This window comes from Glycine max, chromosome 1 (genome assembly GCF_000004515.6).
Source record: "Glycine max cultivar Williams 82 chromosome 1, Glycine_max_v4.0, whole genome shotgun sequence".
In the NCBI taxonomy this organism is placed as follows: Eukaryota; Viridiplantae; Streptophyta; class Magnoliopsida; order Fabales; family Fabaceae; genus Glycine; species Glycine max.
Window position 1 is genome coordinate 13477547 of NC_016088.4, and position 22555 is coordinate 13500101.

The window sequence follows — 22555 nt, forward strand, 5'->3', positions numbered from 1 at the left end:
CCCTCATCGCCAATCATTTGGCCGTGGTAACTCCCGGAAGGGTCCTCGAACCCCCTTTCCCGAAGTGGTATGACCCTAACGCAACTTGCAAGTACCATGGGGGTGTCCTGGGGCATTCCGTCGAAAAATGCTTGGCCCTTAAATACAAGGTCCAACATTTAATGGATGATGGATGGCTGACTTTCCAAGAGGATCGGCCCAATGTGAGAACCAACCTGCTCGCCAATCATGGAGGGGGAGCGGTTAATGCAGTTGAGTCCGATAGGCCGCACAGGTCTAAACCTTTAAGGGATTTGGCAACCCCTAGGAGGTTTATCTTTGAGGCCCTACAAAAAGGAGGTGTGATTCCCCATAGTGGGTGTAAGGAGGATTCCTGTCTGCTACACTCCGGCGAGCTGCATGACATGGAGACGTGTTTGGGAGTAGAGGAATTGTTACAGCGGATGATAAATCAAGGTCGACTGGAAGTCGGCATTGAAGGAAAAGAGGAGCAGCATATATGCATGCAATCTACGGAGGGGAGCGGTATTGCGAAGCCCAAACCCCTGGTGATATACTTCACTAAAAATGCAGCTTCGCAAAAGCCCGGACACCCCTTAATAGCCAAACCTGTTCCTTTCCCGTACCAAAATAGCCACGCGGTCCCGTGGAGATATACACCTCCGGGGAAGAAGGAAGAAGAAGTCACTGACGTCAGCTCGCTGTCAGCTAAAGTAACAAATATCACGGGACTGAGTGGTGTGACCCGTAGTGGTCGTGTGTTCGCACCTCCGGACCTACCAGTCCAACCCGCGGACGTCAAGGGAAAAGGAAAAGTGGTGGAGGAACAAGATGGCGAAGCACCCCACGCTTCGAATAAAGATATTCCGGCAAAGGGCCCCCCGGAGAAAAAGGATGGTAAAAAGGAGGTGTTGCTAGAGGAAGCCAGCGAGTTCCTTCGGATAATTCAGCAGAGCGAATTCAAGGTTATCGAACAGCTCAACAAAACCCCGGCCAGGGTCTCGCTGTTGGAGTTACTTATGAGTTCCGAGCCTCATCGGGCTCTGCTAGTAAAAGTGCTGAACGAGGCTCATGTGGCCCAAGATATCTCGGTAGAAGGTTTCGGAGGGCTGGTCAACAATATCACTACCAACAACTATCTTGCCTTCGCCGAAGAAGAAATCCCCGCCGAGGGGAGAGGGCATAATAAGGCTTTACACGTATCAGTCAAGTGTATGGACCATATCATAGCCAAGGTGCTCATCGATAATGGTTCCAGTTTAAACGTGATGCCTAAGAGCACTTTGGAGAAGTTACCATTCAATGCTTCCCACTTAAAACCAAGTTCAATGGTGGTTCGGGCCTTCGACGGCACTCGCCGAGAGGTTAGGGGAGAGATCGATCTCCCAGTACAAATAGGCCCTCACACCTGTCAAGTCACCTTCCAAATAATGGATATTAACCCCCCCTACAGCTGCCTGTTGGGGCGCCCGTGGATCCACTCAGTGGGAGTTGTGCCTTCTACACTCCACCAAAAGCTGAAATTCGTAGTGGAGGGGCACTTGGTCATCGTGTCAGGCGAGGAAGATATCTTGGTAAGCTGCCCATCCTCCATGCCTTATGTGGAAGCCGCAGAAGAATCGTTAGAAACTGCTTTCCAGTCTTTTGAGGTGGTCAGCATTTCCTCCGTGGACTCCCTCTTTGGGCAGCCTTGTCTGTCCGATGCAGCGGTAATGATGGCCCGAGTTATGTTGGGGAACGGTTATGAACCCGGGATGGGTTTAGGCAAAGACAACGGCGGCATAACTAGCCTGATAAATACCCAAGGAAATCGTGGGAAGTATGGTTTAGGCTATAAGCCCACTCAGGCGGACATGAAAAGAAGCATCGCGGGAAGGAAGAACAGTGGTCAAAGCTCGCGTTGGAGACAAGAAAGTGAAGGAAGCCCGCCCTGCCACATAAGTAGAAGCTTTATAAGCGCGGGTCTGGGAGACAAAGGTCAAGTGTTCGCGATATGCGAGGATGATGTTCTGAATACTTTGGATTTGGTACGATCATGCCCTCCCGATTTCCAACTGGGAAATTGGCGAGTGGAGGAACGCCCCGGCATTTACGCAACGAGCATAATGTAAACCTTTACGGTTTTAAAAGCTCTATAGTTGGGCCTAGGCTTTAGAGTTTTTCCTTTTGTTAAGGCTTTGTGTCTTTTGTTTTTGAATTTATAATACAAGGATCTTTCTTCATCTGTTCCTGGTCTCTACCCATTCTCATTCATTTGCATGTTTACTTCTTTTTCTGAAACGGCAGATCCGATGACGAGTCCCCCGAAGGTACTAATACCTGGGACCCGCCTATCGACTTCGAGCAAGAAATGAATCAAACGGAAGATGAAGGAAAAGAGGATGTGGGACTTCCCCCAGAATTAGAAAGGATGGTTGCCCATGAGGACCAAGAAATGGGGCCTCATCAAGAAGAATCAGAACTAGTAGACTTAGGAATTGGCAGTGGAAAGAGGGAAGTAAAGATAGGTACAGGTATTACCGCACCTATCCGTGAAGAATTAATAATCCTGCTAAAAGACTACCAAGACATCTTTGCTTGGTCATACCAAGATATGCCCGGTTTGAGTTCTGACATTGTACAGCACCGATTACCTCTAAATCCCGAGTGATCCCCGGTAAAACAGAAACTGAGAAGGATGAAGCCCAAAACCTCCTTGAAGATAAAAGAAGAAGTGAAGAAGCAATTTGACGCTGGATTTCTGGCCGTCGCTCGGTATCCAGAATGGGTTGCCAACATCGTACCGGTTCCTAAGAAAGATGGAAAAGTACGAATGTGTGTGGATTACCGGGACCTGAATCGGGCCAGTCTCAAGGACAATTTTCCTTTACCACACATTGATATCCTCGTAGATAACACGGCCAATTTCGCTTTATTTTCCTTCATGGACGGTTTCTCTGGTTACAATCAGATAAAGATGGCGCCCGAGGATATGGAAAAGACTACTTTCGTCACCCTGTGGGGAACGTTCTGTTACAAGGTGATGTCCTTTGGACTCAAGAATGCCGGGGCAACTTATCAACGGGCCATGGTAGCTTTGTTCCATGATATGATGCATCAAGAGATCGAGGTCTACGTGGACGACATAATTGCTAAATCTAAATCCGAGGAAGAACACCTTGTCAACCTACGGAAGTTGTTCGAAAGGCTTAAGAAATATCAATTAAGGTTGAACCCCGCTAAGTGTACCTTTGGGGTCAAATCAGGGAAATTGCTTGGTTTCATTGTAAGCCAGAAAGGGATAGAGGTAGACCCCGAAAAAGTGAAGGCTATCCTTGAGATGCCAGAACCCCGTACAGAGAGGCAAGTCCGAGGTTTCCTGGGGCGCTTGAATTATATTGCCAGATTCATATCGCAGCTCACCGCCATTTGTGAGCCGTTGTTCAAACTCTTGCGCAAAAACCAAACTGATCGCTGGAATGAGGATTGCCAAGAGGCTTTTGGAAGGATCAAAAAGTGCCTAATGAATCCTCCCGTGCTTATGCCACCAGTACCTGGAAGGCCTCTCATTTTGTACATGACAATCTTGGACGAGTCAATGGGGTGTATGCTGGGGCAACATGACGAATCCGGGAAGAAAGAGCGCGCTGTTTACTACCTAAGTAAGAAGTTCACGACCTGTGAGATGAATTACTCCTTGCTCGAAAGAACGTGTTGTGCTTTAGTATGGGCATCCCATCGCCTAAGGCAGTACATGCTGAGCCATACTACCTGGTTGATATCCAAAATGGACCCGGTTAAGTACATCTTTGAAAAGCCAGCTCTCACGGGACGAATCGCCCGGTGGCAAGTCCTGCTATCTGAGTTTGATATAGTCTACGTCACCCAAAAGGCGATAAAAGGAAGCGCTTTAGCAGATTATTTGGCTCAACAGCCTCTTAACGACTACCAGCCCATGCATCCTGAATTCCCGGATGAGGACATCATGGCCTTGTTCGAGGAAAAATTGGACGAAGATCGGGACAAATGGACTGTATGGTTTGACGGAGCGTCAAACATTCTAGGTCATGGCGTTGGGGCAGTGTTGGTCTCTCCGGACAATCAATGTGTACCTTTCACAGCTAGGCTAGGATTCGACTGCACCAACAACATGGCCGAATATGAAGCATGTGCCCTAGCCGTCCAGGCAGCAATTGACTCCAATGTCAAACTACTCAAGGTGTACGGCGACTCAGCGTTGGTAATCCATCAGCTGAGAGGGGAATGGGAAACTAGAGATCCCAAGCTGATACCCTACAAAGCCTATATCAAGGAATTGGCTAAACCTTCGATGAGATCTCCTTCCATCATGTTCCCCGCGAGGAAAATCAAATGGCGGATGCACTTGCTACGTTGGCGTCTATGTTCCAGCTAACACCGCACGGGGATCTACCCTACATTGAATTTTGGTGTCATGGCAAACCGCGCATTGTTGCCAAGTGGAAGAGGAACGGGACGGAAAGCCTTGGTATTTCGACATCAAGCGATATGTCGTAAGCAAAGAATACCCGCCAGAGATTGCCGACAATGATAAAGGACATTGAGAAGGTTGGCAGCCGGTTTCTTCATGAGCGGAAGCATACTGTATAAAAGAAATCACGACATGACACTCCTGCGGTGTGTGGATGCCAAGGAGGCAAATCACATGATCGAGGAAGTCCATGAGGGCTCGTTTGGAACGCACGCCAACGGGCATGCTATGGCCAGGAAGATCCTAAGAGCAGGTTATTACTGGCTTACCATGGAAAGTGATTGTTGTGTCCATGTGAGGAAATGCCACAAATGTCAAGCATTCGCAGATAATGTCAATGCCCCACCACATCCTCTGAATGTCATGTCCGCCCCTTGGCCTTTCTCCATGTGGGGAATAGATGTCATCGGGGCCATCGAGCCCAAGGCCTCGAATGGTCATCGCTTCATCCTCGTAGCGATAGATTATTTCACCAAGTGGGTCGAGGCGGCTTCATATACCAATGTCACGAGGAATGTGGTGGTCAGGTTCATTAAGAAAGAGATCATCTGCCGATATGGTTTGCCAAGGAAGATTATCACGGACAACGGCACCAACCTGAATAACAAGATGATGGGGGAAATGTGCGAGGAGTTTAAAATCCAGCATCACAATTCCACACCCTACCGGCCAAAGATGAATGGAGCCGTGGAAGCGGCCAATAAGAATATCAAAAAGATTATCCAAAAGATGACCGTGTCATACAAGGATTGGCACGAAATGCTCCCATTCGCGTTACACGGTTACCGGACTTCAGTGCGAACGTCAACTGGGGCAACGCCGTTCTCATTGGTATATGGGATGGAGGCTGTGTTACTGTTTGAGGTAGAAGTCCCATCATTAAGGATCTTGGCAGAATCCGGATTAAAGGAATCAGAGTGGGCTCAAACACGCTATGATCAGCTCAACCTCATTGAGGGTAAGCGCTTAACGGCCATGAGTCATGGGCGCTTATACCAGCAAAGAATGAAGAGTGCATTCGACAAGAAAGTACGCGTACGCAAGTTCCATGAGGGAGACCTTGTGCTAAAGAAAATGTCCCATGCTGTCAAGGACCATCGAGGGAAATGGGCCCCGAACTACGAAGGGCCTTTTGTTGTGAAGAGGGCTTTTTCCGGAGGAGCCCTGGTGCTTACCAACATGGATGGCGAAGAGCTACCTTCACCCGTGAACTCTGATGTCGTCAAACAATATTATGCTTAGAAGCTGGGGCAATTAAGGATGTCGCTGCATGTTCTTTATCTTTATGCGTTTTCTGGATTTCCCCCAGGGATTTCCTGTCTGTTGTATCTCTCGTTACAATCTTTCAAAGAAATGAACGTGGATTCGAGGCTTTTAGTCCTCACGTTAGTTTCAAACCTTGCGTTAATCTGTGATCACCTGAGCCCTTCCGCTTAGTTCATGGGATGCCCCAAGCGCTTAATTAGAATTGAACCTGAACCAACTTTCCCTAAATTTGCTGCGTTTGAAAACATTCATGCATACGCATACGCATACGCATGTATATTGTTGTGGTAAAACAGGGGCAGGATCATCTTGGGCTACCTTCTGGGGTAGAGACAAAACATGAACGGCAGAAACCAATCAAGGTAAGGTAATGACGCGGTCAAGATTGGCCATACCTGGTTGTTTATTACTTGCAGGTACTTAAGGACGGATGCAAGTGGGGATGGGGTCACGACCGACCGATCGATGCCCCTTCTCTGCGCGAAACAAGCAGAGAATGTCGCTGCAAGGCAGCCCCGTATCCTTTGTATTTTGCAGCTTTCTTTTACTATTTGTTCGTTTTAAAAAAGTAAAAATAAGTAATCAACGCCTAATTCTAACCTAAGTAAGTTCAAGATTAGGCAAGACGCTAATCCATGAGAAGGGAGGGGACATGGTTAATGTTCCCCTCAAAAAAAAAAAAAAAAATGCAGGTTAGCTCGCCTGGGCGAGCCACCCCTGCACCAAATTATAAGAATGACGAAAGGGGGGGCGTTTTTACATTCAAAAACTTCTTTTCCCCCCTTTCAAAAGCCATACCCACGGGATTGACGAGTTTGCAGCCCTAGGGTCATCCTTTTTCGCATTTTTTGATTCCGTTTTGCGCTTTTGTTCATCACCAACAAGTAAGTGTTCCATCCCTAAGCTTTCTAGCTTTTCATTGGTGTATTTTGATCTCCTTTTGGTGCTCTAAATTGTGGGAATGTGCTCAAATATATGGGGCAATTTTGGTTTGTTTTCTTGCTTGATTAGGTTGAATTAGGGGTTTGTATGGGATGGCCCTAGGCCTATAATGCATTTTGGAACGATGGGACATGCCACATTGTCCCCGTTCTCTTGCTATTGACGCCTAAACGCGCGCCCACCAAGTGTTCGGTGAAATGCCTCAATGGCATTAGCGCGTGACTTTTGTAAGGAAACAACCCATGGGGCATTTTGGTTTGTACATATTTTTGGAATATGCATTCATTCCCGAAAAAGGCTAGAGTAATTGCCTCACATATATCCTAGGCCTAGGAACTAAAATTTTATGCAAAAAAGAACACAAGAGGAGGTGCATATTGGGTAAAGTTACCCTTTTTGGCCAGCAATCAGCTATGGGCCACGCTACAATAATTTCCCTACGCCTAGATGTTTAGGAATTTTGCTCGTCATGAATGTGTAGGTTTGGAGTAGGTAGCAAAATACCTTTGGCAATATACACTTTGGGTATGATAGCAAAATACTTGGATGTATGTACATATAATTTTTGGTAGTCAAAATGTCTCACAAAAAAAATATATAAAATGTTGCATGTTATGTAAAGAGAATACATTACAAAAAAATATACCTTTTAATTTGAATACAATTTTTTTCAGCAAAGGAAAATATACTTGAATTTGCATGCGACTTTAGGTAGCAAAAACTTGAAAAGAGCATGAAACGTAGCACCTTATTGTGTAGATAGTCAAGATTCATCATGAAGTTTGTGTATGTATAGGTATTAGAAATACCAAGATGTGCACATGTGCAATTTTTGGTACCCCAAAATGCTTTGAGTATGCATGTATGTAAATTTAGCCAAGGAGATGTGTGTGATGTAAATAACAAATACACCTTGGAAGTACATGTAAATAATCTAGGTAATGAAGCTGCCTTGATTGTATATGGGTGCATTTTTCTTAGTTAATAGGATGTCTTGTGCAAGTGAACGTTCGTAAGGAAATATGCACATAAGCTTGCTCTAAATTTACATTGATGTTTGTATTTATGGGAGGAGGTTGTATGCCATTTTTGTTTTAAGAGTAGTGTCCCACTGGTAAAACTAACTTTCCAAATGTTTGCCTTCGCAGGAAATCGCCCCGAGGAAGCTTGCCTCAAAGAGGTCCAGGAAGGACAAGGTAGCCGAAGGAACTAGTTCCGCTCCGGAGTATGACAGTCACCGCTTTAGGAGCGCTGTACACCAGCAGCGCTTCGAGGCCATCAAGGGATGGTCGTTTCTCCGGGAGCGACGCGTCCAGCTCAGGGACGACGAGTATACTGATTTCCAGGAGGAAATAGGGCGCCGGCGGTGGGCATCACTGGTTACTCCCATGGCCAGGTTTGATCCAGAAATAGTCCTTGAGTTTTATGCCAATGCTTGGCCAACAGAGGAGGGCGTGCGTGACATGAGATCCTGGGTAAAGGGTCAGTGGATCCCGTTTGATGCCGACGCTATCGGCCAACTCCTAGGATATCCGTTGGTGTTGGAAGAGGGCCAGGAATGTGAGTATGGCCAGAGGAGGAACCGGTCTGATGGGTTCGATGAGGAGGCCATCGCCCAGCTGCTATGTATACCGGGGCAGGATTTTGCCAGGACTGCTGCAGGGAGGCGAGTGCGAATCATGCGCACCAACATGACCACCCTGACCAAGATATGGATGACGTTGCTCCTCAGCAACATCCTGCCCACCGATCATAATTCCGACCTTCCCATGCCGAAGTGTCAGTTGGTGTACGCCATCCTGACACGGATGAGCATCCATGTGGCTCAGTTGATCGCTGATGCCATCTATATTTTTGCAGGTATGGCGCCTACTAGGCACCCTTTGGACCCAGACAAGTCCAACAGGGCCCTGGGATTCCCCGCACTGATCACAGGACTCTGCCAGTCGTTCGGAGTCCCCGTTGCACCTACCAAGGTGATTCGGCCGCCCATCACCCGGGCTTTTATTGAGAAGTACTGTACCCAGAGACAGGCTCAGGGTGATGCTCCACAGGCCGCAGGCGCGCCACCACCGCCTCATCAGGCTGGCCAGGCTGGGGCATTTGACATGGAGCAGTATTTACGGCATTTGGTTCGCCAGCAGGCGGCCAATCACCGAGCACATGTACAGACCCATGATTGTCTGTACTAGATGAGCCTTAGCATGCAGAGCCAGGGCTTCGCTTCTTTTTCATGCCCTACTCCAGACCAGTTCAGGGCAGAGGTTGCATGGCCTGGAGATTGGCCTGAGGCCCAAGCAGGAGAGGCACCCCCAGAAGCTCCCGGCGATGGAGAAGAGGCCCACGAGGACGAGGAGATGGCCGATTTGCTTGACTTCTTGGGAGGGAGTGGAGATACGTGACTGGGAGATCCCCAGATTCATGTTTTCTTTCATATTTCTTTTGTCATTTTTATTCTATGTTATTGTTTTGACTTGAGAGACTAATGTTTGTTTTTGTTGTTTCGATTGTCATTTGTACAGCGCATACATTTTTGTTTAGATTGTTGCGTTAGTGTTTATATATCATTACTATTGATGATGTTTGAAATTCTGGAACCGTGTAGAGTTCTTCGTTTAGGAACATCGTCCAAAAAATATATGTGTAAAATAAACAAAAAAAATCATGATAAAAATAAAAATAGAAAAGAAAAAATGAAATGAATGAAATGGAAAAGAGAACAAAAAGGAAAAGAAGACAGCAAGTAAAGAAAAAGAGAGCAAATAAAGGAAAAAAAAAAGAAGAAGAAAGCAAGTAAGGAAAAAGGTGGAAAAAGAGAAAATAAGTTGTCTAGCTAAAAACCGACATGCTTTTGAAAAGAGACGATTTCCAACTTTTCTTTGAAAAAAAATTCATTCATTGATCATAACCGATTTTTGAAGAAAAAACGTGTCTACACCTGAAGGGTGAATGCTGTGAAAATTTCCCCGGACGCCCAAAATGACTTGGAGGAATGCACAAATTGATGAAAGAACATATTTTGGAAACATTGGGTTGATTTAAAATAAAGGAAATGAATCCTGAGCCCTAGCATCACCTGACCATAAAAATTTGACACTTGAGCGTCCACATAGGTGCATGCATGACCAGTTTTGCATAAAGTTTCCAAATCATCATTTTTGCATTTGTGTCATGGAAATAATGTGGGGCATCCCTTTTATCCTTGAACCAAACCAAGCCCTGACATGTATCATGTCTAGCCATTCTACGAGCTTTGAGCCAAAATCCCGACTCACCATAAACCTTGACCCAGGGTGAGAATGTCAATCCTTACCCTCGGAAGCAAAAAAGAATAGAAGGGAAATTTCCAATCAAAGAAAAAGAGAAGGAAAATTTCCAATGAAAGCAAAAAAAAAAAAAAAGAAAAGAAGAAGAAGAAGAAGAAGAAGAAGAAGAGAAAAGAAGGAAAATTCCCCAATCAAAGAGTGGGAGAAAGCAAAAAGAAAAGAAAGGAAATTCCCAATCAAAGAATGGGAGAAAGTAAAAAAGGAAGAAGAAGAAGGAAAGAAAGCTCCTGATCAGGGATCGAAGGAAAAACAGAAGAAATGTGCAGAGAGGTCTTTGGACCGGACAATATCTGAACAATACAGAATTGTCACCAAATGAACAAAAAAGAAGGAAAGGAGACCACGACCTAAAATGGTCTTCTCCCTTTGATTACCAACCAAAATCCCGTGCGCTAGCGACTTTTTTTTGCCCCGCACTAAACAAAAAAAAAACAGAAAAAGAAAAAGCCAGAAAAATCAAAAGCCAAAAACACACAAAAGCCGAAAAAAAAACCACCAAAAGAACCCATTCCCAAGGGAAGTCCTATTGATCCATGATCACGCATGTAATTTTTGATTTGATAGGAAATAATTTGCAAAGTCAAGTCATGACATATCTATGGTTCGGAATTAGGATGAAACACTTACCTGTGCGAGATTTCTACACTTTGAGTGGATTTCTTCTATTTTTTTCGAACCCAGTGTTTCCTCTAAATGGTCATTTAGAAACGAAATGCTAACATCCAAAATCTCATTTATGGTTATGGGGGATCCCATCAGCAGACTCTCCTTCCCTGGTAGACGCATCGTTTGTCACTCAAAAAAGCATATGCTGCTCTAAACAGTTGGAATATTTGTCTCTTTGCTAAAGCATGTTTGCATTTTAGTGGAGAAAACACCGAGACTTTTTCAAGTCTCACAAGTTATCCAGAACTACGTAGGTCTGAGTTCCTCATTAGAGGATACGTAGGAGCAAGAACCTCGCTTTTGTCGACCACACCGCCTTTTGTTGCCATGACCCAAGAGCTGGTAGCCCGCGGAGACACCTTACGGTTATCCGCACCTCGTCATTCAGTGACCCCAAGTGTGATTGACGAGCAGAGGCCAATGTGGTCATCTGCGCCCTTTCCGGAGATGTCAGCATTTTCCGATGGAGACTTTTCAAGTCTCACAAGTTATCCAGAACTACGTAGGTCTAAGTTCCTCATTGGAGGATACGTAGGAGCAAGAGCCTTGCTTTTGTCGGCCGCCCTATAATCTCTGTCATACTGACCCTGAGGTCATGTGACATGCACTCTTGTATCATCCAGAGGCGGCGGGCCCAATGATACGCGGAGATACCTTACGGTTATCCGCATCCTTTTGTCATCCAGAGGCGGCGGGCCCGATGACAAGCAGAGACAAAATTTGGTCATTCTGCACCCTTGTATCATCCAGAGGCGGCAGGCCCAATGATGCGCGGAGATACCTTACGGTTATCCGCATCCTTTTGTCATCCAGAGGCGGCGGGCCCGATGACAAGCAGAGACAAAATTTGGTCATTCTGCACCCTTGTATCATCCAGAGGCGGCGGACCCGATGATGCGCGGAGATACCTTACGGTTATCCGCACCCTTTTGTCATCCAGAGGCGGCGGGCCCGATGACAAGCAGAGACAAAATTTGGTCATTCTGCACCCTTGTATCATCCAGAGGCGGCGGGCCCGATGATACGCGGAGATACCTTACGGTTATCCGCACCCTTGTGTCATCCAGAGGCGGCGGGCCCGATGATACGCGGAAATACCCGAGTGTTTATCCGTATAAACATTCTTTTGCTATCTGTAAGACAGAACGCTTGATAGCATGCAGAGGCTGACATAGTCTTCTGCACCTTTTGTTCCTCCGGGAACAACAAGTCATTTACATGCGGAAATTTCATGGTCGCCCGCGACTCTCGTCAACCGAGAGGAGCGAAATTAGTGTCATACACTAATTTTCGTCCGGGGACCTTTGCTTGATGACATGCAACCTTTCTTTGGTCCTTGTGAGGTGCTTGGCACCCATCATTAGGCGATTTGTGAAATTCCGGGAACCACAAAGTCATGGTCACCCGCGACTCTCGTCAACCGAGAGGAGCGAAATTAGTGTCATACCCTAATTTTCGTCCGGGGACCTTTGCTTGATGACATGCGACCTTTCTTTGGTCCTTGTGAGGTGCTTGGCACCCATCATTAGGCGATTTGTGAAATTCCGGGAACGACAAGTCATGGTCACCCGCGACTCTCGTCAACCGAGAGGAGCGAAATTAGTGTCATACCCTAATTTTCGTCCGGGGACCTTTGCTTGATGACATGCGACCTTTCTTTGGTCCTTGTGAGGTGCTTGGCACCCATCATTAGGCAATTTGTGAAAATCCGGGAACAACAAGTCATTTGCATGTGGAGATTTTATGGTCACCCGCGACTCTCGTCAAATCGAGAGGAACGAAATTAGTGTCTTGTCTTTACTTTCCTTTTATCTCCAATAAAAGACAAGTAAAGAGGGGCAACTGTCATACCCTAATTTCGTCCGGGGACCTTTGCTTGATGACATGCGACCTTTCTTTGGTCCTTGTGAGGTGCTTGACATCCATCATTAGGCAATTTGTGAAATCCCAGGACATGCCGAAAAACCAAAAAAATATTGATGCAGAATCCGTAAGTTTCCGTGACACACCGGAAATCAAATGGAAGCATCGTTGCATAATTAAGTGAGGTTCCGTAACATTCCGTAAGTCAAAAGGGGGATGATTATGTAATCCGCAAGGTTCCGTAACATTACGGAAAGAAAACAAGTATCGTTACGAAATTCGTAAGTTTCCGTAACTTTACGAAAAAAGAATCACCAAAAAAAAAGCAGAGGGGGGTGTACTTAGTAAAAATGGGGGTGCAAATAGCACCCAGGCCCACTTGGGCCCTCCAGAATATTCCTCCAGAAGGCTGTTGCTTCTGGAGGAAGCAACCTGGCTCGCCTGGGCGAGCTGGGCGGCAACCACCTCCCCTATTTTGCTATAAATAGGGGAGGAAGTGAAGAAGAAAGGGGTTCAGCCCCTTTGGCACTTCTCTCTCTTTCGAATTTGCTTGGAAAAATTATTTCCGTGAAGAAAATCTAAGCCGAGGCGCTTCCGAAACGTTTTCGTAACGTTTTCCGTGAGGAATTTCGCAAAGATTTCAACCGTTCTTCGACGTTCTTCATTCGTTCTTCATCGTTCTTCGATCTTCAACGGGTAAGTACCTCGAACCAAGCTTTTCGATTCATTCTATGTACCCGTAGTGGTCCACATTGTGTTTCGTGCATTTTTGTTCTCGTTTTGTTTACTTTTTATACCCCCTGTTGACGTGCTTAAGCCATTTTAGTTTACTTTTTATACCCCCTGTTGACGTGCTTAAGCCATTTTACTTAACTCATTTCTCGCTTAACTTAAAAATAAAATAAATTTCCACCGAACGTTTGAATTGTATTATCCGTTAACTTCGGTTAAAATAAATTCCGACCGTTCGGTCGTGCCGTAACCACGTTGGAAATCAAAAAGAGGTAAAAAATAATATAATAATCAAAAACATCTTTTAGCAAAATAAAGTGGAAAATCAATCGGACGTTTTCTCTTTGGGATTTCTCATTCTTAATCGAATTGATTAATAACTAAAGTGAAACTAAGGCTAAAATCAACTCGCCTAATCAAGCTCGTCCATAAAAAATAGGTTTTTGAAGTTTGTCATTTCAATTTCTCACTAAGTAAAATGGATCATTTTTAAGGTCCAACGCCTTAAAATGATCACCACTTAAGTAAAAAGAATCACTTGATAAAAAAGAACTACGTAGGTCTGATTTTCTCATCCCAAATTGAGGAATACGTAGGAGCAAAGGGAAACACCCTTGTCGACCACAAAAAAGAAAAAATATAAAAAAGGTATAAAGGATATAAGGACATAAAAGGGAACGTAAAAAATCAAAGTCATGTTTACACATTCAATTAAAGGCTGCCGTCCCTTGGGACGGACGTGTGGGGTGCTAATACCTTCCCCGTACGTAAATACAACTCCCGAACCTTTCACTTAAAAAGTTCGTAGATCGCGTCTTTTCCGGTTTTTCCGACGTTTTCCTCAAATAAACGTTGGTGGCGACTCCGCGCGTATTCCTTTCGTGGAACACGCATCCCGCGAGTCACGCGTCGCCCTCCCGCCGAAGGGTAGGTTGCGACAACTAAGATAAGCACTGCTTTATTTGCCCTCTTCAAGTCCACAACCAAAATCCGGATTAAGCCCAATGTTTCATTAATTCCTGAAATTAGATTAAAAACATAAAATTAGCTAAATGAGCCCAAATAATAAAACTGCCTAATTAATTGACAATTAAGACCAATCAATAATTAAAATGGTGCAAAAAGGGTTTAGAAAATAGAAGAAAATGATGGCACATCAAAACCCCCCATACTTAGCCTTTTGCACTCCTGGGCAAAATGAAACAAAGAACAAAATCCAAGGATATCAGAGGGAGACAAACAAAAACATTCACATATTTCTCAATGAACATCAAGGAATGAAAGGAATGGGTAACATCTAACATAAGGAGATCCAAAAAGTCAAGACATTCATGAAAATCATCCAAGCAACCCAATCATGGCAAAATAGTTAATCAGCTCAAGAATGAAAAGTGATAAAGCCTCACAAGATATAAACTCTATCTCTCAAGTGTCTAGGCTACTATTTACCCTCAAAGCACCCATGAAAGCAAACACCACATAAACTTGGCAAGATTCTAAAATTGACAATCAACCCATAAACACAAGCACATGAGGATCAAAAGGTCTTTTAAGGTTGTAGTGGGGCCAAGGACAAGGTATGGAGAAATATGGAATAAGTGGCTAAATCCCAAAGGAATAGAGGAGCAAAAGGGAATAAGTGCATATTAAGAAAAAAATAAGAAAATAAAAAGAAGTAAAGATAAAAATTAAACATGAAGAGTAGAACCAAGAGTTTCATCATTCTTGTGCCATTTAAGATCTTATTAACTCAACTTTATTGCTTTTCTTTTTCTATTTTCGAATTTTTTTTTTTCGATTTTTTTTTTTTTTAGCCTTTGAGAAACAACATTTCATTCAGCATGTCCAACATTTAACCAATATACAATGTACATCAAGTATGGCCCAAAATACATCATGAAGCATAGCCAACAAAACAAGTTGTCCAATGAAACAAAAACCCCCCCACACTTATTCCCAAAACAATTCCAAAGCTCCAAAATTCCTTAAGGATATGGTAATATCATGGTTTTTCACTTAAGGCTTGTAGTGAGCTTCAAAACAAGGAAAGGGAAACAAGGCTCAAAAGGGCTATCAAAGGAATTAATTCAAGGTAAGTCCATTTGGCTAGAAGCTTATAAGAACAAAATTGCCTTAATCATTTCCAAATATGCATGTGAATTAGGACGCATCAACAAGAATCAAGCCAAGGCTATTGTGCAAGCAATCAATGGGGCAAAACACACCAAATGATTATAATGATGGATGGCTCAAATTCTCACAAAGGTAAAATCATCACTTTCAAATTGAGCTTTCAAAACTATCATGACATGTAGAGAAGAATCAAGGATTTCAAGTCACAAAATGTCAAGAACTTTTATTTTCAAAACAATTACCCATTTCTTGAACATATCCTATAATTCAAAGAAAAACATGTAAAGTCGTACGTGCACATGAAATTGACCCAAAATATTAAACTGAAAATCCAACGAAACTAACAACATTAACAAATTAACACAACTAACAAATTAACAAAACCAACAAAACTAGCAAAACCAAAGAACACTCCCCCCCATACTTAAACAACACATTGTCCTCAATGTAGCACAATTAAAAGATTAAAATCAATTAAATCATCAAAGAGAATCGGACAAGTGTAATAAAAGCAAAGAAGGAGATAGGAAAAGAAAAACTCCCTAAGTCATGGTGGAGGAAGAGTAGGGTGGAGTAAGGAAGTCTCTTCCACCACTACGTCCACTAAAGAAGGGTTCGTGAGGAATGGCTTAAGTCGATGTCCATTGACCTTGAAGCTCTTGTTTGTGGAGTCGCTTTTGATCTCAACTGTACCATAAGGAAAAACATTAGTAACAACAAAAGGACCAATCCACTTAGACCTCAACTTACCACTCATGAGTCCAAGCCTAGAATTATACAATAACACCTTTTGCCCAACCACGAAGTCTTTTTTAACTATCATGCTATCATGGAACTTCATGGTCTTTTCTTTGTAGAACTTGGCATTCTCGTAGGCTTCTAGGCGGATTTCATCTAACTCACTCAATTGCAACTTCCTTTCCTCGCCAGCTTGATCCATAGAGAAGTTGCAAGTCTTCACTGCCCAGTATGCTTTGTGCTCAATTTCCACTGGAAGATGACATGCCTTTCCAAAGACAACCCGATAAGGAGACATTCCTATGGGTGCTTTGTAGGCAGTCCGATGTGCCCAGAGAGCATCATCAAGCCTGGTACTCCAATCTTTCCTGCTTGGCTGCACAATCTTCTCTAGAATTCTCTTGATTTCCCTGTTAGAAATTTCTGCCTGTCCATTAGTCTGGGGGTGGTATGGTGTGGATACTCTGTGTACCACCCTGTACTTTTTAAGCAGGGCATGCATTGTCCTGTTGCAAAAATGGGTTCCTTGATCACTAAAAATTGCTTTAGGTACTCCAAACCTGCAAAATAGATTAGACCTGACAAAGTCTGCGGCAACTTTAGCATCATTAGTTCTAGTGGGCTTGGCTTCCACCCATTTTGAAACATAATCAACTGCAAGGAGAATGTAAACATAACCAAAAGAGACAGGAAAAGGACCCATGAAATCTATACCCCAGACATCAAACACCTCACAGAATAGCATAGGTTGCTGAGGCATTTGTTGTCGCCATGTAAGTGTATTTCCTGCTCTCTGACACTGCTCACAAGTGCTGCAGATCTTCCACGCATCTTTAAAGATGGTGGGCCAATAAAAACCACAATCAAGCACTTTGCGAGCTGTCCTTTGAACACCCAGATGACCTCCCGGTGCGGAAGAATGACAGAACTGCAGGACTGAGTCAGTCTCATGATCTGGAATGCACCGTCTAATGACCTGATCACTGCACAATTTCCACAAGTAGGGGTCATCCCAAATAAAATGCTTAGCATCACTTTTAATCTTATCTTTTTGGGCCTTAGATGCTAAGGGAGGAAAAACAGAGGCAACTAAATAATTGACAATGTTAGCAAACCAAGGAGTAGAAAGAGAGTCAGAAATACTATACAATATATACAAATGATCATCCGGGAAATCATCCCGAATAGGTGAATTTGCATCAGAGACACGTTCGATCCGACTCAAATGATCAGCAACTAGATTTTGTGCTCCGCTCCTATCACGGATCTCCAAGTCAAACTCTTGGAGCCAGAGCATCCATCGGATCAACCTAGGCTTAGAATCAGCCTTCTTCAACAAGTACTTTAGAGCTGCATGGTCAGTATAAACAATAATGCGAGTACCAAGCAAATAAGATCGAAATTTTTCAAGAGCAAAAACTATGGCTAGAAGCTCTTTCTCAGTAGTAGTATAATTTGCTTGGGCAGCATCTAAAGTCCTAGAAGCATAATATATCACCCTGGGCAATTTATCAATTTTCTGAGCAAGGACAGCCCCCAATGCATAATTTGATGCATCACACATAAGCTCAAAAGGGGCTGTCCAATCGGGTGCCTGGATGATGGGGGTGGTAGTCAACGCTCTCTTGAGGCAATCAAAAGCCTCTTTGCATCTGTCATTAAAGTCAAACTCCACCTCCTTTTGCAACAAGTTGGACAGTGGAAGGGCTACTTTGCTAAAATCCCTTATAAAGCGCCTGTAGAATCCTACATGACCAAGAAAAGATCGCACCTCTCGCACACAAGAGGGGTAAGGCAATTGTGAAATAACAGAAATTTTTGCAGGATCTACTTCAATACCCTTATTGGAAATAATGTGGCCTAAAACTATACCTTGCTCAACCATAAAATGACATTTTTCAAAATTTAGAACAAGGTTAGTTTCAATGCATCTATTCAAAACTTTTTCCAAACTATTCAAACAACCATCAAAAGAGGATCCATATACAGTGAAATCATCCATAAATACCTCTATGCAATTTTCTAAAAAATCACTGAAAATACTAATCATGCACCGCTGGAAGGTACCAGGGGCATTGCACAGGCCGAAAGGCATCCTCCTATAAGCAAAAGTGCCGAAGGGGCAGGTGAATGTGGTCTTTTCCTGATCCTCAGGAGCAATAGTAATTTGCATATAACCAGAAAAACCATCAAGGAAACAGTAGTGGGATTTACCTGCCAGGCGTTCAAGCATCTGGTCAATGAATGGCAGGGGAAAATGGTCCTTTTTGGTAACCTGGTTCAGCCTCCTATAGTCAATGCAGACTCTCCAACTGTTCTGCACCCGAGTAGGAATCAACTCCTCCTTCTCATTTCTGATCACTGTGAGGCCAGTCTTTTTCGGGACTACCTGGACGGGACTCACCCATTGGCTATCGGAGATAGGATAAATGATTCCAGCTTGCAAAAGCTTGGTTATCTCCTTCTTTACTACATCAAGAATCATCGGGTTGAGTCTTCTCTGTGGTTGTCTTACTGGTTTAGCTCCATCCTCTAAATTTATTCGATGCATACATGTGGATGGGCTAATACCAGGAATGTCCGCCAGGGTCCAGCCTATAGCCTTCTTATGCTTCTTGAGAACTGACAACAACTTCTCCTCTTGTTCATCAGCAAGGGAGGCAGATATAATCACTGGAAAACTCTTGCTATCATCCAAGTAAGCGTATTTTAAATTTGATGGCAGAGGCTTCAATTCTGGTGTGGTCGGCTGGACAGTGGTAGAAGGAGATGGTTTCTCAGCCTTTACCTCATAAAGAAAGTCAGAGGTATGCGTACTTCCTGAAACATGGTTAGTCCTATCTGACTCTATAAAATCAATCTCAAGAGGTAAAACACCACCACCAGGCATGCAATCAATATCACTCTCAGACTCACTCTCAGCATCAAATTTAGACATATGATCAAGTACAATTTCAGACTCAATGCATGAAGAGTGAGAGGCATGCAGATTAGAATAAAGATCAGTCATGTATTCATCAACAACATGGTCAATTATTTCAGCACGAAATACAGAAAGATCTTCAGATGGGTATTTCATAGCATCCAGAATATTAAAATGAACAGTTATGTCACCAAATTCCATAGACAGTGTGCCTGCATAAACATCTATCTTAGTTCTAGCAGTTTTCATAAAGGGTCTTCCTAGAATGATGGGAACTGATCCTTGAGAAAATCCATCTTCCATATTCAAAATATAAAAATCAACAGGGAAAATCAGTTCACCAACTCTAACTAAGACATCTTCTATGAAACCAACAGGGTAGGCAACACTTCTATTAGCTAAATGAATTACCACATCAGTTGACTGCAAGGGGCCTAGAGATAGAGGATTAAAAATAGACAGAGGCATAACACTAACAGAAGCTCCTAAATCTAGCATGGCATTGTCAAACTTACTATTCCCTATGATACAAGGTATGCTGAATGTACCTGGATCTTTGCATTTTTCAGGAATTTGAGGAACAGATTTACCAATCAATGCGGAGACATTTCTGCCCATGCTAATTCGTTCACTTCCTTTAAGCTTCCGCTTATTAGTGCACAGCTCCTTCAAGAATTTGGCATATCTTGGAATTTGCTTTATTGCATCCAACAGAGGTATGTTTACTTCTACTTTTCTAAACGTTTCCAAGATCTCTTTCTCTGCCTCTTCCATTTTTTTGTTGGAAACTGCTCTTGGAGGGAATGGAAGAGGGGGAATGTGCTGCTTCTGCAAATCAGAATTACCTGTGGAAGAAGATTCACCTGCACAGAAATTGTTAGGTAGATTTTTGTCATCACCTTTTTCTGGAATAGAGTGAAGTTTGGCAGGTTCATTTGCAGATGAGGAAGGTGCTACGGGTTGAGGTCCTTGACACTGCTTTCCCGACCTCAATGAAATGGCACTGACATTTTTGGGGTTTTGGACAGCTTGAGAAGGCAGCTTGTCAGAATTCTGGGATTGTTGTTGATTCAATTGAGTAGCTAATTGTCCCATCTGATTGGTTAAGCTCTGAATGGAGGCTCTGGTCTCTTGCTGAAACTGCATGTTCTGCATAGTCATTTGCCTCACAAGTTCTTCGAGGGAAGGTTGTGGAGGGGCCTCAACTGTTGGCTGTTTCTGGGGTTGTTGCTGTTGTTGGATTGGTGGAGGAATGTATGGTCTGCTTGGGCCAACAACATTTTGGAAGGAAGGAGCAGGCTGCTGTTGTTGTTGCTGAGGGCTGGACCATTTGAGGTTAGGGTGATTCCTCCATCCAGGGTTGTATCTATTGCTGGAAAGGTCATAATTGTTCTGCTGTGGTTGATTTTGCTGTTGAGGTTGAGGAGGTCTATTGTAAATATTTGCAGCATAAGCTTCAGGCTGCTCAATTGCTCCAGGTTGCTGCATGGAAGGGCAAAGGTCTGTATGGTGGTCAGCAGAGGAGCACAAACCGCAAACCCTTGCGACAGGTACAGATTTCTGATTCAAGGCCAGCTGGGTTACCAAGTTGACCAACGCATCCAGTTTGCCTTCAAGCTTCTTAGTTTCAGATGATGCAAATGGGTTTGTAGCTACCTCATGCACTCCTCTAATGACTATGGCATCATTTCTGGCACTAAACTGCTGGGAGTTGGAGGCCATCTTCTCAATTAAATTTCTGGCTTCAGCAGGAGTCATGTCTCCAAGGGCTCCACCACTGGCAGCATCTATCATACTTCTCTCCATATTACTGAGTCCTTCATAAAAGTATTGGAGAAGAAGCTGTTCTGAAATCTGATGGTGGGGGCAACTGGCACATAGTTTCTTAAATCTCTCCCAGTACTCATACAGGCTCTCTCCACTGAGTTGTCTAATACCTGAGATATCCTTCCTGATGGCTGTGGTCCTGGAAGCAGGGAAAATTTTTTCTAAGAATACTCTCTTAAGGTCATCCCAGCTCGTGATGGACCTTGGAGCAAGGTAATACAGCCAGTCCTTTGCCACTCCCTCTAATGAGTGAGGAAAAGCCTTCAGAAATATGTGATCCTCTTGGACATCTGGGGGTTTCATGGTGGAGCAGACAATGTGAAATTCTTTCAAATGTTTGTGCGGGTCTTCACCTGCAAGGCCATGAAACTTTGGAAGCAAATGAATCAGTCCAGTTTTAAGAACATATGGGACATCCTCATCAGGGTATTGGATGCACAAGCTTTCATAGGTGAAATCAGGTGCAGCCATTTCCCTTAGAGTCCTCTCACGAGGTGGAGGTTATGCCATGTTCTCAGAATGTGCAAAATCAGAATGCTCAGAATCAGAATGCTCAAAATTATAATGCTCAAGATCAGGATGTTCAAAATCACCAATAACAGAATGCACAGATTCACCAGTTATGGAATGCTCAGAATGATCAAAAGGTATAAAACGATGCCTAACTAATCTATAAAATGTCCTATCTATCTCAGGATCAAAGGGTTGTAAGTCAGATGGATTGCCTCTAGTCATACACTACATTCAGCATGCACACAACTAGTTGCCTTGTCATGTAAATAAAGGTGTAGGTTTGAACTACAGCTACCCTCAGATGATATCCAAATGACTTGAAATTTTGTGAGCAACCTTATAAAATGATGAGAAGATAGCACAAAAAATCTCAGACGAAAATTCAAAGTCTAACTATGAAAGCTAAAATTGGTAGGTTAAGAAAAATAAGTGAATAAAACTTGAAAAATAAAAAACTTTTGACAGAATCGCTTTTTTTGGACGATGGAGACCTCAGCCGGCCTACGGCATGCTGCCACGGCGTAGGAAATTTTTTTCTACCCCAAATGCATACATAATAATTGCGATTCTGATAACCGGAGCAAAAGTTATGGCCATTTGAAGTTTTGACAAACACAAAATTTGCTAGTTTTTTGGAACTTCCAAATCTGACCAAACTAAAGGCTCTAGCTATTTTTCCCACAAAATATGGATTAAAAGAAGTTACCACAAAACAATTCAGCCAAAAATAACAACCCTAGCTACTAAAACAAAAAATCCCAAATAATTCAGCATGGGTGGTCGCTAAAATCCGTCTCTAGCTGATTTCTACTACTACTCTGTTTTTCCGCAAGCTGATTTCTACTACTACTCTGTTTTCAAGCACAATCTTCACAGCAAAACACCCAAGACTGAAACAGGGGAAACGCTTAATGGTAAAACTGAAACAGAACACACATTAAACAAAATACCAAGACACTAATCAACACTAACACACATACTAACACAATACTAACAATTAAAACACGAAAGGATTAAACACACAACACTAGCTAGCTATTATGAACCTTTGGACACTGCTCCCCGGCAATGGCGCCAAATTTGATCGAGGCCGTACCCGAATCAAATAAACATGAAAATGCAGTAACTAGGAAGTGA

The 22555-nt window shown here is 43.5% G+C and overlaps 1 non-coding gene across 1 annotated transcript; it reads left to right on the forward strand.

The window, feature by feature from the left end:
- The first annotated feature begins 20930 nt into the window (after positions 1-20930).
- Positions 20931-21037, forward strand: LOC112997823 (small nucleolar RNA R71). The gene has a single exon (XR_003262897.1). It is a non-coding gene; the product is annotated as a small nucleolar RNA R71 (small nucleolar RNA).
- Positions 21038-22555: the final 1518 nt, after the last annotated feature.